Raw genomic sequence first — 17,195 nt, forward strand, 5'->3', positions numbered from 1 at the left:
TACCTGACCTAAAAGCTTCAGCATCCTCTAAAAATCTACGAACGGGAGCATATTAAAATGTGGCTAAATAAACTCATCGACTTACAGTGTGTAAGTCTCCTCGCCTTCCATTTTCAATTGCGCTCATTCCTGTTATGTGTCCTCAATCTGGCAACCCATGTGAGCATCAAGTCTGAGAGAAAACAACTCTCTCCGATATTTTGAATTTGGACTGCAGTACCCATTTCAATCGCTAGCTGTCAATATTACATACTGCACCTTTAAAACAATCTGTTTGTGTCTTAATACATTAAAATTAAAACATTAAAAATTAAACTTTACTACAACAACTAAATTTTACGATAACAAAGTTAACCTAAACGTTAAAATATGCACATTTATATCCAATATTGATTAATTAAATAAAAAATAACCAATATGGTCCAGATATACTGTGCATCCCATGAGACTAGTTTGACTGAAGCATTTACCGATCAACTTCAAAACCTGTTGACCAAATAAAGCCAATAAACGCATAAGGATACCAAAAAAAAAAGAGAGACATGTCAATAACTGTCCATAAAGTTTGCTATTGTTTGCATCAAAAATATTTTCCAAATTATAACACACATTTTTGTATGGATTAATTTTAGTGCAGTAAAAAATATGAGCTGCACATTTCTGCTTTTGAACCCTGGAGAATGTCCCACTGACTTATATTTTAAGTGCATTACTAAAGACTAAGCTGTTTTTGTTTGCTTTTACAAATTGAAGAATTAGTATCGCATAGATGCTGTAAACAGAGCTGAACATGTACTAGGAATGAACATTAATTTAAAAATTGCTTTACAAAAGTTATCATAATACCAGAAGTCACTATTGAAATTTAATCAGGGAATTGTTACTCAGAAGCATAGGAAACCTCAGCGTGTCATATGGCAATAAAACAAAGCTTCGTGCTTGCTGTGCGAGTGGACAGCCATGTTAAAAGCAGCCCTTTGGCTATATCTCATACGGCATGATTTAAACTCAATAGTAGATCTATATAACCACAAGTCATGCATTTCAACCATGTACTGTAGCTGTTGCCCTCTCTGAACTTGGTATTATAAATTTATTTTATTGTGTCATTAATTTTTCTACACCATAATAGGCCTCAGAATGCTCTTTATTTAAGATCCAAACATCTGAAGTTAGCTGCTTCTTCCAGCAGTAGTACGACAACATCCATAAAATGCCAATTTGTGGCGACTTTATTTGCCAAAAACAACAGGAGACCGCATTTCTTCTGAGACTCACTATTTTTTCACTGAAGGATGACTGGCTACTGTTGTTGATCCTATTAATGAAGAATACAAGCGTGATTTTAATGGGAAGTAACCTACAAGTTGTAGGGGAGTGTTGGAAAAACATTACCAGCCCTAAATGTCGATCAACTAGTGTTAACAGGAAAACCAGTACGACAAGACTAGGATCGCAAACATGTCTGCAAAACGAAACGTGACGGTTATTAAAATCAAAGTCTCTGGATTACAAACGAATGGTTCCTCAGTGGGTCACAACTGTCAGATGTACTACGCCTTAACCCCATTTCCCTTAAGTAGCAAGGTTTTCCCAGTGCCTTGTGGATGCCAGAGGCCAATCTAGCACTTGAACCCAAAGTCTTCTGCGACCTAAAAGGACTGCGGTGCCGGGCCCTCAATGGCTTACTTCCACATGGACACATCTTTGTAGAGGCTCCTTTGTGTGATCCACAATCTCCATTACTCCTCAGTCACATGGCTACTGTTTCCATGGTGGTGGTTGCTATGGTGACGCATACATTCAGACCAGTAGAGGTTTGCGCCATTAACCAATGGCACTAATGCTTCTATGCTAAAGGGCTTCATTAAAAGAAGAAAAAGTTTTATGTTCCTTCAAATTCCATTTAAAGTTTTGTGCTTTTCATGCCTCACAGCTCTTGAGATCATTTCAGTGCGCAGCTAAAAGATCTGATCAGCAGGACGGAAAGAATGTGTGTTCCCACAACAATGGATGCTGATAATTAAACACAAAAAGCTGGACAAGGTCATTATAGCACAAACAAAATGAAAATTGTTAAACAGGAAGGAATCTTCAATTGTCCGACTGATTAGTGAAATTATGCACAAAAGCAACACCGTAATGTTATCAGACAAGCTTCATTCAGAAAGCACACAGCTTTATCAGCCCTTATCAATGCCAATAGAGGAGATTACAGAATATTGGGATCCGATCAGTATGCACACATACACACAGACATCCAAAATTAGGCCCTCAGGCAAGTATGTTATTATTATATATACCATTTGGTATTTTGATTTTCAGTCTCAGTTTAAAATGTTCTTAAATAATTCTTATCTGTCTGTATCTTCAGAAAAGATCTAATTGGGGGTTCTTTTGGACAAAATAAACAGATGTAAAAAAAAAAGTCAGGGATGGGAGATTAATTAAATATATATAGTTCTGTCATGACAACTCTCTGAGTGTTTGCCATGGTAATGGATATGACAATGTTGATAGGTTTGGTCTTGGTGGAATAGAACTGCTACACTGCTGTTGTTGTAGAGCAAATACGTGACTTGCTGCCGCCAATACATAAACGACACGCTGCTGTGAGGCAAATACGACATGCTGCTGCTGTACAATATAGCATACATGAATTACCTGTAGCAGATCTATACAGGTGGAGCTGGGGAAGGTGGAGGGTTTCTGAAAGCGTGCTGCAACTGCTACAGCAAATGCTGACCAAGTATATGAAGGCTGAGCAGCGAGCTCATTGGCTACTGATTAGGGTTGGGAACCGAGAACGGGTAATGTTTTTTTAAAAGAACTGGCACCGTGCAAAATTTCTAAGTTTCGGTTCCGAATTACTGGTGTGATGGGTGGGCAAATTGCGAGGAGCAAATCCTTTATTAGAGACATCTCACCTCATGAATATTAAAGCACTGAAAAGCCCTCACGCTACTCATATAAGTCAGATATCAATGCAGAGAGAGAGAGAGTTGCACAAATCTGCATGAAGATTAATCTTTAAAAGATCGCATTCTTGATTTCGTCACCCGCCACATGATCTAATTCCTAAATGACAATGATTCGCCCGTGTATATTAAGCCTTTGACAAAAATAAAATCGCGAAATTCAAATCCGCGTTCACGCTGCTGATCTAGAGAGAGCAGTTGTAATGTTTAGATATAAACAGCTTCACAAACAATAATTTCTGTGTTACAAATATTCCAATTATCACAGAAGTATACAAAAGTTTATTATTCAGATATAAAAGCTGATGTCTACACAGGAACCAATCAGCTGTGCCTTATAGAGAATGATGTGATTGCAAGCAGACTGATTATTCTTTGATAAATAGAAAGGAGAGCATTTATTTGAAAGAAAGCATTATAAATGTCTTTATTGTCACTTTTGATCAATTTAATACATCCTTGCTGAATAAAATTTTTACTTCCTTTAAAAACAAAAATATTACTGACCCCAAACTTTTGAACAGTAGTATAGATCTATGTTGATTGCTTGAGTACGTAAGTTTACTAGAGTAACAAGTGCACGCTAAGGATGACCTTACTTGGCCAAGTAGTCGCATCTGCTTGTGTACTTGCGTATACCGTAGCATGTTTCTGGCCTTGGCATCGAGTGGAGTGACAGCTCTGTTGGAGCTTGGAGGCCTTGCATGTAAGCTCCTTCCCTTTGAGGCTGAGCTACAGCAGCCAGATAAAGCTGTCTAGAGTCCAGACTCTCACAGGCTTATAGCTTCTGCCTCACCCTGCTCTTCTGCTAGCACAAACCAACAGCTACTGCTCCATAAAACACCAACATCAACTGCAAGAATGAGTTGCAGTATAGAATATGGTATAGTTCACATTTTATATACACTCAGAAGAAATGAAAAAGCGACAATAAAGGCTTTTACATTATTACAAAACATTTCTACTTCAAATAAATGCTGTTCTTTTGACCTTTCTATTCATCAAACAATCCTGAAAAAAATGGTTTCCACAAAATATTAAGCTTTCTTGAGCACCAAATTAGTATATTAGAAAGATTTCTGAAGGATCATGTGACACTGAAGAATGGAGTAATGATGCTGAAAATTCAGCTTTGCCATCACAGGAATAAATTATATTTTTAAAATTGAAAATGATTATTTTAAATTGTAATTCTATTTTAAAACATTACTTTTTTTTTACTGTATACTGTATGACAAAATAAAAATCTTAAATGTAATTTTAAAGTGGGAAATACTTTGGCTTGCCAAAAAGAACTTAAAAATATACAAAAGGCAGGCCCCCTGTGTTATCACAAATAAAATAAATAAATAAAAATATTTTAAATTAATATTAATATTAAATAATACTTCATCTACTGTCACTGGAATAAAGAATTTGCTGTTTCCTTTTAAAATGTCCTTTTAAAGTTTTATAAAATGTAAGATAATATGACATTTTCAAGGATAAGCATAGAAAAATGTGACAAATAGAAAGTCATTTTCAACTCTTGTTTGATAAGATTCATTTTCCCTACCTGTCATACTTAAATGTCAACCACCCAAGTCTATTTTCTAGAATGACAGTTTTTTAATTTATTCAGAAAGTCTCTAGAAATGTGTTTGCTGGAGCAGATCCTGGTCTGGGACACACACACACAGACACACGTAAGGCTTTGGCAGTGAAAGGGATCATTGAGGCTGCAGCTATGCAGGGAGGGGAGTGTCTGTTCATGGATTAGCTGTACGTCACCTCCACAGTTACGTAAATCTGTGCCATAACCGTTACAGGCTGCCTGTACGTAACAGACAGAAACATCCAGAGCTCGATCTCTTCAAAGAGCCTCATTCTGCCACTCCACAGCCTATAGCAGAGTCAATAAACAGCATCACCCAGAACAACCAAGGGGTCAGCTCACTCAGACTTCAGAAACCAATATGAGTATCTGACTCACCTAACTCTCAACTTTCACCTGGAGTGACAGTCCAGTCACACATCCAACAGTATATGAAGAGGTCTGTTAGTCAGTAAATGGTGTTAAAAGCATGTAACAACACCAAAGGAAGCTGTGAAAAGTGCCACAGTGTATTTTATGAAATGTAATAGCATATATATAAAAGATATAGGAAAAAAAGACCATTCAAACTTCAACCAGGAGCAAAGGTGAAATGTTTAATTAATTACTGCACCACTATCAGCAGTCCTGCCTCAAATTCATGCTATTCTAATTTAGAACACACAAAAAAAATGAATTTTTAGGTGAACATTAAGGACTGTCTTTAAAAATATAAATAAAGCGAATTGGGACTTGGGCTGTCAAACTCCAAAATAACATAAAAAGTAGCATAAAAGTATAAAGTGGTGCATATTATATAAGTGCCATATTCAAAACTAAGTCATAAAATAGCTTTATGTTCAAGAAAAAAGTAACAATGTCCATTTTATGAACAAATCTTTCTTTTGAATCAGAATGTTTTAATGAATTAGTTAATCCAGTTCACAAGAACTAAATGATTTATTTTTGAATCGGACTGATTTGATTGAACTGAAGAGGATGATTTTCGCTGAATAATGAATGAAAGCTATTGTATATAACCATTCTATATACTATTCTATATTTTTATGGACTTATGGTGCTTTTTTTGTCCTTTTAGAGATTTAAGTGCCAATTTATTTATTTCACTTTCATTATATTTAAAAAAAAGTGGCTAGGATATTCCTCAAAAATTCCCCTTGTGTTCCATGAAAAAAAGAAAAATGAATGAATGTTAACAGAATGTAGATGTCCCTTTACTGTGAGTGTATTGAAAATCCTGAACCTGAGCTTAAATCCATGAACACTGCCTATGTGATCAGTCTATTTTCATATTGATAAAACTGTAAATGGTGCACTTTAAAACACATTCACGATCACGGTCACACCAGCCAAGCTCCCGTTCACTCACTACAGTCGCCCAACTCAATACATCATTGAACCGTGTGAAATGTGCACGCTAAAACACTCCCAGACACACATTTATCTTTCAGGCAGATGAGCTTACAGAGAACATCTGCCTTTATGGCTATAACACATTTATCATGCCCAAACTTAAACTGATATCCTACGCTGCAAAGAAACGCATGTTCTCCTTCAGAGGTCAGACAAATAAAATGATTATAAACTGGATGTGAAAGACTTTTATTTGTTAACGCTGCCCTTGAGCCCTGGGGAAATTATAGAGATATGGCTCAGATGGGGTAATGGTTCTCCTGATAGCCGGCCTCCTCCTCCTCCTCATCAGCTGCCTGCAGTGCAGGTTCAAGGTAGAGAAAGACGCCGGTTCTTTGTTCTGCCCCAAGCTTAGTGGGGGAGGGTTATGGAGCAAGAAGAGCCCATGGGCGGCTCAGAATCAAACAGTGGCAGACAGATTAGACCACTAGACAGCTTAGGGCAATCCGCAATGACAACATCTAACTTGAGACACTCCCAGCAAAGCAGACATGTTTCCATCCAGCGCACAAGGTTATACAATAACAACAATATACAACAACAACAACAACAATAATAATAGTTATTATTATTAATGTTATTATTATTAAAGGGTTAGTTCACCCCAAAATGAAAATTGTCATTAATTACTCACCCTCATGTCATTCCAAACTCGTAAGAATTTGGACTAAACCACTCGAACATTTTGAAGCGTCAAAGTGGTAGTTGCAAAGGCAGTCAATGGAGGAACAGACATCTCTCAGATTTCATCAAAAATATCTCCATTTGTGTTCTGAAGATGAACAAAAGTCTTCCGAGTTTGGAACGACATGAGGGTGAGTAATTAATGACGTAATTTTAATTTTGGGGTGAACTAACCTTTAATGCAAATATCAACAATAATTTATTATAAATCATGCTTTATTAATACAAATAATATATTCTACTCAGATAATTTATAAATTAAAGAAATAAATACAATAAATATATAATTTCAATGCATTTAAATAGAATGGTTAATTAAATGTTTGTTATTAGTCAAGCAATTTTCGCTAATATACTATAAAAGTGCTGAATGATTGTTAAAATATTATTATTAGCTGAACATGCATGTATACCTGAGAGTTTGATTAATACAAATAAACATCAAACAATTTGAAATCTATTCCTGGGCAATTCATTTCCTTATAATGAAAAAATGCCAAACATGTCAGCTGATGTAACACTCATTCTGCGTTTGTGGAATGTGCATTATCTAGTGTTAGATGCTTGTGGTAATTGGGTGTAGAGGTGACCTGCTTTTCGGGAGCCCACTGGGAGAACAGTGAGATCATTGTTTTGGGGTCCACAGCACTGCAGCTCACTTTCCATGAACATTTCCCCAGTGAGAGCCCATTGCTACACTCCGAACACACTCACGCACATTTACACAGGCCAAATAAACTTCCTGCTCTCACACACTGACTGTACCTGTAAGAAATTCATGTACATTAATCTGGTACCAAAGGTCAAACCTGTCAAAGACACAATACCTTTGTTAAACCTGGGAAAGCCATGTACTATACAAAATGCCAAAGAACATTTAATACATTTCCCTTACTTCAAACAGTATAGTAGGAAGGGCCTTGATTTTAATCTTATTTGCAGCAAGCAATTAAGACAAATTAACTTCAGTCCCCATGATTTCAGTAACTTCAAGCCGTGCTAATGCAAGGTAAAAACCACATGCTGATTTCTGCTTTCGGAACAAAGCCAATAATACCACAACTTAACAAGTATAATAGCTGACTTGTATGGGTTTTTAAGCAGCCCATACTCATGCCAAGAACTAGAGATCTGAGTGTCTAGACATACATATGCAAAATAGGCTAATATGGCCTAATTAAAGGGTTAGTTCACCTAAAAATGAAAATTCTGTCATTACTCACCCTCAAGTCGTTCCACACCCGTAAGACCTTCGTTCATCTTCAGAACACAAATTAAGATATTTTTGATCAAATCCGATGGCTCAGTGAGTCCTCCATTGATAGCAAGATAATTAACACTTTCGGATGCCCAGAAAGCTACTAAAAACATATTTAAAACCGTTCATGTGACTACAGTGGTTCAACCTTAATGTTATGAAGCGACGAGAATTCTTTTTGTTTTTTTGGTGCACAAAACAACGACTTTATGACAATATCTAGTGATGGGCGATTTCAAAACACTGTTTCATGAAGCTTCGAAGCTTTACGAATCTTTTGTTTTGAATCAGTGGTTCAGAGAATGTATCAGACTGCCAATGTCTTGCCCCCCAGTGGTGAACCATTGAAATTTCGAAACACTTATCACATAACGAAGCCTCATTTACTGAAATCACATGACTTTGGTGCTCCTAACCACTGATTCGAAACAAAAAATTCATAAAGCTTCAAAGCTTCATGAAGCAGTGCTTTGAAATCGCCCATCACTAGATATTGTCATTAAGTCATTATTTTGTTATTTTTGACGCACAAAAAGTATTCTAATCGCTTCATAACATTAAGGTTGAACCACTGTAGTCACATGAACTGTTTTAAATATGTCTTTAGTAGCTTTCTGGGCATTGAAAGTGTTAATTGCAGTCAATTAGCCTATTCATAACAAGACTGTTAATTGGCCATTGACAGTAATCTCAGTCATAAAAGCCAAAAAGAATCCAATTTATTGTTCAATTAGTCTATTGAACATAATTCAATGATTTGGCTGCTGACTGAACAAACCGCACAGGGATAAGATGGGGGAAGATGCCCCCAATGTGGATTTACTTGAATGTGGAGGATGACAATGCATCAGCCAATGTGTTATTAGAAGAAAAACAGAAACATTTGCTAATTTAGTTGTTATAGCACAAAATATCAAATATTAAAACAGGGGTAAGATGGCCCCTACTGGGGTAAGAAAATTTGCTAGGCAACAAGAACAATCCTCTTTAGGCTAGTCTGTCCCATTTAGAAACGTTCGCAGCCTTGGAAGGCGTGGCCTTCGAAGTCTGCATCCTTCGAAGGATGCAGCCTCTGAACTGGGACACAGTTTATTTGTTAGCCGACTGATATAAGAGCCGTTTTCCCCTTTTCCTGACATAAAATCTAGAATCACAGTACACCATGGCAAACCTACACTAGAACAGATTCCTCCGAGTTCAACAGTAGCCAGACACACTCAGGTAGGGCTACCCGAGGACTCATCAAGTCAGGACTTGAGCGGCACGTGTCCTCCCGACTCAGGGAATGTTCTAGACCCTACAGCCTCATTGATCTAGCGAGCATGAGGTGATGGAAAGGTGGCTGGGATTAATGCCTCGCTAGAGTCGCTACCATTTCATTAGAGATACATTATGCATATACCTGCATCTTCAGAGCGTTTACAGCCAATGGAAATCCATGACCACAACATCATACTATGCAAATCTAATTAGGCCAAGTACATCAATCTCTCTTTTGAATAACACAGCTAGTGCTCTTTCACATATTTGAGTTGTGCTCCAATACACAAACAGCCTTTTGCGTTGTTCACAACAGGTAAAACCAGTGCACAACAACCACTCCACTATGACAGGCTGTCATACAAAGGTGCTCTTTGAGTCTGGTTAAGCAGAAAACAGCAAGACAAGGACAAAGACCATTCTCTTTAAAATGTTAATGTAATCATAACACTCACTGAAGTAGGCAAAGCAATTGTTTGAACAAAGGTTGTAATAATGTAATTGGGATCCCTTTGTTTGCATGGTACACGACTCGCTTTGTATGCACAATGGACCTCCAACAGTACAGCTCAAGGTCGACTTCATCGACACCAAACCAAAAATGTGTTCCTTTAACTCACATTGCATATAATTTAGCATTAACTTTAATACTGGAAGTCAAACAATCAATAAAAAAAAAAATCAATAGGTTGGGTGAAAAATGACTCACTAAGTAGCACATACTGTACATTCTACTACAAGTGTCATCCACACAAATTCATTTAAAAGGAGCTAGAAAAATCCTGAGGTTAATCACACTTAATTATTTTAATTGATTACTTTTCCTGCAGGTTTAATAAAGCAAATCCCCCGGAAACCTGCTAATCGATGGTATGCTTTTGTTGAAGCCACCCGCCTGCATTATTGCAACTTTTATAAAAAAATAAATAAATAAAAAAAATCATGTTTAACAGCAGAATTCTAGAAGAAAAACTACATGGCCCATGACTCTGCAAAAAAAAATCTCCATAAAACAGAATCGAAACAAGCAAATTGCGCCAAAAGAACTCTTTAGCGCCGTACACTCCCATTTTGCAATGTATTGTTTCTCTACATAAACATTTTTAAATCAATAGTTTTTATTTTGATTGTCAATCACAACGCTTCATTAAAGCCAATACAGTCTTGTACCTTTGTCCTTTTGTCCGTGAAAAATTAACTCATTAAGTAGCACATGTACATGTATGTATACTGTATATTCTACTGCATGTGTCATCCACACAAATTCCTTTAAAAGAAAACAGAAAAATTATGAGGTTAATTAAACTTAATTGTATTATTACAATTAATTTTTAATTAATACAATTATTTTTTAAAGATACACCATGGAACCTCTGGCTCTCTAGCGGTTAAAAAACAAAACTGCATGCATTTGGCGGAAGAACATTGCTTTGGTTGTGTTTCGGCTCTGCGTGGTTGTGCGGATGAATATCCTACTGCTCATAAAATATTCATTACTAGGCTTAAGAGATATAACCAGTTTAGATGAAAGGGATCTTAAGCTGAGTAGCTGACCACCCCGAAAATAAGCCCACCTCAGCACAGCGCTACAACAGCCAAAGACACAATAGATAATATTTTATAATAAACTCTGTTAGAGAGCTACATATGGCAATTTATCTGTTCAATAAAAACCTTACTCACCTGTTAAGTAATAAAAACGCCATCTCCGCGTCGCTTTTACAACATTTCAAATCCCTCAGTTCTCGCCATCTCAGAAAAGTCATGCAACCCAATCTTGATTCTCCTTTTTTACGAGCTCTGTCGCGTTCTCTCTTTGCCAGCAGACTCTCCACCGTTCGGTGTTTGTTTTAAAACATGTGATTCCCCGGAGGTTCGAGATTTAACATGCTCCGTGTCAATCTTTCTCTCTTGTTGTGACCACTAACTCATGCCACTCCCACATGCGTCAAAGTAAATTTTCTTTTTTTCTTCTTCTTCTTCTTCTTCTTTTTTTTTTTTTATTAAATACTTAAAAGAACTGTCCGGAGCAACTTTTCTGAAGAGACGCTCATGGACGAGTGACGTAAGTACGCAATTTCGCGCGAAAAGCATCGCGCTAGGTCTAAAAAATAAACACTTATAAAGGGCTTACTATTAATTAGGTAAGATAAAAACACGACAAAAAATTACATAGTGCACCTTTAATAAAGCAAACTCAAATACACCTTAAAAAACCTGCTTAAAGGGATAGTTCACTCAAAATGATGTCATTAATTATCAAAATATATTCTTACCCTCCTGCCGTCCCAAACACTTAGCCAATGACTTTATTTTCAGAACAAAGTTAATGTTGTTTGGAACATTTTTCAAAATTAACATGGTTATTTTGATGTATAGACATTTTTATCAAGAAAAAAATGATATTTTTCATAATATTTGTGCTCCACAAAAGAAAGAAAGTACAGATTTAGAACGACACGAGGGTGAGCATGTGATGAAAATGATGACTTTCATTTTTTTGGGTGAACTGTGTATAATTGGAAATCACTATTAGCGATTAACTCTTTTCAAAATGATAAAATCGTGGGAACCAACCATGACTTAATAAACATACTAAATAGCATCTTAATGAAATCATAAAAATGCTTATGTTAAGGTTATGTTGTATGGGTAGAAAACATCATCAAGGCAACATGAGTCAATGGAAAGTCCCCATCGTGTTAATGCAGGGGTCCAACTTTTTGTCTTCTTTTGAACATCTGTTGTGTTTGATGAAGCGGTCAGTCTGCTAACAGATGGTCATAGCTCATGACCGGTGGTGCGGACTCTGCGAAGTTTAGACACACTAACACTTGCATGCCAATGGACGATATAAGATAAATGGCACACACATATAGGGACATAGGGACTGCGCAGATATATCAGTCATCCAGTGCAGGGCGCTGCATTAAACCTCCCAGCTCTGTTTTCATGAATAAGCGTGAGCCGGCAGACTGCCAATGCAGGAATGCATCATGTCTTATCAGAAACAGCATCATCATCACTGACGGAGTCTTTTATATAGTCTCAAGGCGATGGTTTGCGAGACATGAACTGATTCTGATCTTTTTCAAAATAACCTTTCATGGTATGTGTAAAAAAAAAATGTAACCATAACCATCTACCATATATCTACATTTCAGCAGGGGCATATCAAAATCAGTACTGATAAAAATAAGAGGTGCAGAATAACTCAGCGGTGCTTAATACTGGGTAGCTGTTGTTTCAGCACCATCTCCGCTGGACTGCAAAATCTCCTCTGCGACAAAACCAAATCATGTCTATGACCAGGTCTCCTCCTTTTTATATGTAGATCAGATTAGTTGTATTAATAATACACAACCTTAATAACAAATCATATGACTATGAGTATAAATTGAAAATCATTGGATTTCAGCACAAAGAGGCATTTTTAAACAGATAAAAATGAAGAATTTAAGTACTCGTTTGAGAATCAAATCAAAGTTCTCACACATTCTCAAAAGTTAAGCATTGTATCTAATGGAATTAGGGAGTGTTATTCCATCAATCTGAAGCACAGTATCAGCACCATTGCAGTGAATGGAACAATGCGTCCTTTCTCAAGCAATAGAGATTATCTGTCCCATTAACATCTTCAAAAGCACGGATTAGAGGAATTAAAATAGCAGCGTGTCAGAGAACTTCAGAGAATATGCATATATACATATGCAAATCACGCTGACCGTTTAAACTTGATATTATGGCTTTATGTAAATAATGAAATATAGTGGTTTACCTGTTCGGCGTGTTGCGTCCGCTGCAGGCTTCCTCTCGGAGCGCTGTGAAAGCCGGTGGTGGTGAAGAGCCGCCCACACTACATCCCGCCCACTGCCGCGTAATCCCGCCCACTACTGAATAATTACCGTAAATCACAGTGTGGACGTGCCCATGCGACTATATAGCAATATTTGTGTCATTCCACGAAACCGGTACGATTTGAGCTTTTTGTATTAATTGAAATGTCTCTTTTAATAATGTTTAAAAACATGACATACATTTTATCTTTATATTAGAAATTATTTAGTTTTTTTTCAGTTGACACCACCTATTTTGTCATGTCCCTTAAGGCCTTCTATGAAAGTGTACTTGGAATATGAATAATAAAATGAGGAAAAAAGTCAATACATTTTGCCATTCCCATAAATATCCATCTGTGCTTTTTTGCTGGTAATGTTTTTTTTTCTAAGTAAATTCATGATTATTCATTAAAATCACATTATTTAGTTCCGTACCTTAGTAACCCCTCAACCCCGTTACACAAACAATTCTCCCCCTATAAAAATAATGAACCGATACTTATGCGACACCATTAATAGGAAGTGACATCATAGAAGTCTTCTGAACAACATTGTGAGCAGACACAGACAAGTTACCACCTTCTTTAATAATTATAACTAAATTATGTTATATATTATATATATTATGAAATTGTGTTTGTCAAGCTTAACGACTCAACCCCGTTACATCAATTAAAGATAGAAAACTATTACTTGTGAAAATTATCTTTGTTGTTTCAACATTATTCATGATTTCTTAATATCATGCATGCCATGTGCTCTCCATTTATTCACTAGATTTAGAGCAGTGGCCAATTTGGGCAAAAAATCACAACCCCGTCACACTCAACCCTGTCACACCTACATTTTTATTATTATTATTTTTTTAAGTTTATGAAAAAGTCATTTAAATTTTGTTGAACTCTGTCTGAAATGTTCAGAGCAATCATAAGAATACTGATTTTAGTTCAAATTCTGAAGTTAAGCCTTTGATAAAAAATGACGAGGTTGCTGTCACAAAAAGTGCCCATTTCAGGCTTTAGTATAGCAAAAGTGTGAGATTTTATGTAACTTTTATATTTGCAATTACTGAATTAGTGTGAGGGACATCTGATTAATAGGAAAATGTTGATTTTATCACAAATACATTTTATAAAAATATTCAGAGAGCTCCCATAGTGTCCATAACTTAAAATAATGACCAATAATAATAGGGATTTGATGCCTGAGATGGGAAAATGTTTTTCTGGAAGTTAAATATGTCATTAATGTTGTGGAGTGTTCAGAAAAGTAATACATTTTGGTAAAAAATCTAAAAATGTGTAAGTTCGTAGAATGACTTTATTTATCTTTCAGTGGATTTTTTTAAAAAGGAATTAATCATTTTATTCAGCAAGGATGGATTAAATTTAATTAAAAATGACAGTAAAAACATTTGAATTGTCACAAAAAATTCTATTTCTATTTTGAAAATATCATTTTGATTCATCAAAAAATGTGTCAAGGTTTCCACAAAAAGAAGCACAACTGTTTTCAACATTAATGATAATAAGAAATGTTTCTTGAGCACCAAATCAGCAAATTAGAATGATGATTTCTGAAGGATCATGTGACACTGAAGACTGAAGTAATGATGCTGAAAATTCAGCTTTGCCATCACAGGAATTACATTTTACAATAGAAAATAAAAAAAACTATTATTTTACACACAGGTTTCATTCATAGAGTGAATGATTGAACTTTTTTTTTTTTTTTTATAAAACATTTTAAGTAAATGTGTGACCTTAAATTGGACATACAAGTAAACATGTGGGTTTAGAAGCATGTAACACACCCTCTCTTAACTAAGTATCAGGCAATAGAATCTCACACTCACTTTAACCACATTCATCTCCGGGTAGAAATTAGAATCCTATAAATTATGAATGAGCCTCGAGAGGCCAGTTAAAACAACTGACATGTTTACACCAATGTACATTTTAGTTGATAGTCACAATGGGTTTTCTTTTCCAACTTAGTAAACAAATGCCGCCCTTCAAACCTCAGATGCTTGCCAGTGTTACAAAGCTAAATTAAAAAGATATGGTTTGAGTCATGTTGTCATAGAGATGAAAATATAGTGGAGACAAAGTGAGAGAGTCACTAGAAATTAGATGCTCTTCCATCTTCTCCATTTTCTTAAATTAGAAAAGCTGAATGAAGGTCCAGGGCACACTCGAGAGCACTTATCACTATGGAGACAGCCCTTCCAGGACAGGCAAATAGGGGTGAGAGTTGGGCGTTCATTAGTATTTGATTCAGGAGAGTTTATCATTTATGTCTGTCATGATGTCTCTCACAGCAGTCAAGGGTTCTGGTTATATCAGCTCACATGTACATAGAGCTTATTCTGACAGATCAATGTGCAGGCAAAAAAAAAAACAAAAAAAAAAACCTTCAGACATATTTCAAACACTACTGCCCACAGAAAGTGACAAAATGCACCAGATATCTAAAATGTAGAGGCAACACTGTTTATCTTTTATCAAATAATTTAAAAGCACAATATGCTGTGAATGTTCAAAAAATATACTGGCGCTATAAATACTGTGTAAACTATAAATACTAAACTCAGAAGAGTTTAGCATGGTAGCAGATATGCTGCACAAATAGCATTTATGAAATTACCCATAGCAGTTCTATACAGGTGGAGCTGGGGAAGGTGGTGGGTTTCAGAGGCAGTGACTGATTTAGGCATGGGCAACGTGGACAACCGTCGCCCAGGGCGGCATCTTGATGGGGGTGGCACAGGGCGCCCACGCAATAAAACAAAAAACAAAACAAAAAAAAAACAGAAGGTACTGTCACTATGCTATGTTGCTTGCTATGCTATTACACATAGGGTAACAATATTCCTTTTTCTGTCGAACTAGCTTACATAACCAAACAGAAAAATGTGATTTTGTAACATCATAATGTATTTTTTTTAAACAAACACAACATCACTCACTTTATTTTTTTAGTTTTACTGCACAGTTGTGCAGTTTGTGTGTTATGTGTCAGTGTGTGTATGTGTTTTCATTTGTTCTCCATCGTTTTTTGTTTTTTTTTGACAAATTATGTAAGATAGAGCAACTTGTGAATTCTCACCCATTCACATCGAGCTACAGATGCAACACGAACCAATCAGCTTGTGCTGTGTAGTTAACAATGTGATTGTTAGCATTAAGGACCCATCAGCCTGTGCCATCTAGAGTTTCATGACAGAACATATATATATATATATATATATATATATATATATATACACACATACACTCTGTATAATGGCGCTATAAATATTGTGAATTATATATTCAAATGTATATTCAAATATCCACAAATGTCCATATGTCCACAAATGTTAGATTTGTATAGGGTCCAGTGAGTGTGTGTAATTTGTTAATTGTTTCTATTTATGTTCTTCAAAGTTTACCATACAAAGTGATAAACCTGCTCCAGTGCATGTCAGCACACTGCACCAAAGTCCTTGTAAAACTCCCCCTGCTGGCAGAAGTAAATCATTGAGTATCTCTCACTGGAGCTATAAATAATTATCTCCATTCTCAGAGTTCACAACAAAAGAGAATGGGAGAGAAAGAGAGGCCTATTGAGCTCTCAGTACAGCATGGATCAATACTGTGGCTATGCGTCACAAGCCGGCTTTATTCACCTATTCTGCAGCAAAACACAGCGTTCTGATAGTTGTAGGGAGAGGGAGATTTCTGATGCTCTGTTCCAAAACCTAGTGAACTGTCTACCAGCAATTTACAGCATCAGAGGCTGTTCCAAAATATCATGTTTTTGCCTAAATGTAATGCATATGTATCCAATGTGGTGTAGGGAATCCTAAAATGCACTGCACCAAGCACGGTGATGAAATAAATCCAAGATTGTGGACAAAGCTGGAAAAATGTAGAATATTTAATTAAAAACTAAAAAAGTATTGCTAAAATAAATCAAAATGTAAAAATCGAATAAAAAAAAAAAACTTTCTTTTTAGTATGCTGTCTAAAAAATGTAGCTCACTGCATTTGGGTAAAGAGCCTCTAAGCTAATGTTGTGCTCAGACTTTTAATCAGTGTTCAGACTTTTAAGAAGTGCAGTAGTGAACGTCATCGTACTTAGAGAAGTAGGAAAGCAAGTGAGATAATATCTTCCCTATCTATCTC

General features: G+C 36.1%; 1 protein-coding gene across 1 annotated transcript in view; it reads right to left on the minus strand.

Annotated features, from left to right (window-relative positions):
* The window catches only part of map2 (microtubule-associated protein 2), a 114,222-nt gene extending 101,168 nt beyond the window's left edge, over positions 1–13,054 (minus strand). Inside the window, 1 exon segment of the mRNA XM_051905741.1 lies at positions 12,966–13,054. The gene's annotated coding sequence lies outside the window, so the exon portion shown is untranslated.
* Between the last annotated feature and the right edge of the window lie 4,141 nt (positions 13,055–17,195).

Source organism: Ctenopharyngodon idella, chromosome 9 (assembly GCF_019924925.1).
Source record: "Ctenopharyngodon idella isolate HZGC_01 chromosome 9, HZGC01, whole genome shotgun sequence".
NCBI classification, from domain to species: domain Eukaryota; kingdom Metazoa; phylum Chordata; class Actinopteri; order Cypriniformes; family Xenocyprididae; genus Ctenopharyngodon; species Ctenopharyngodon idella.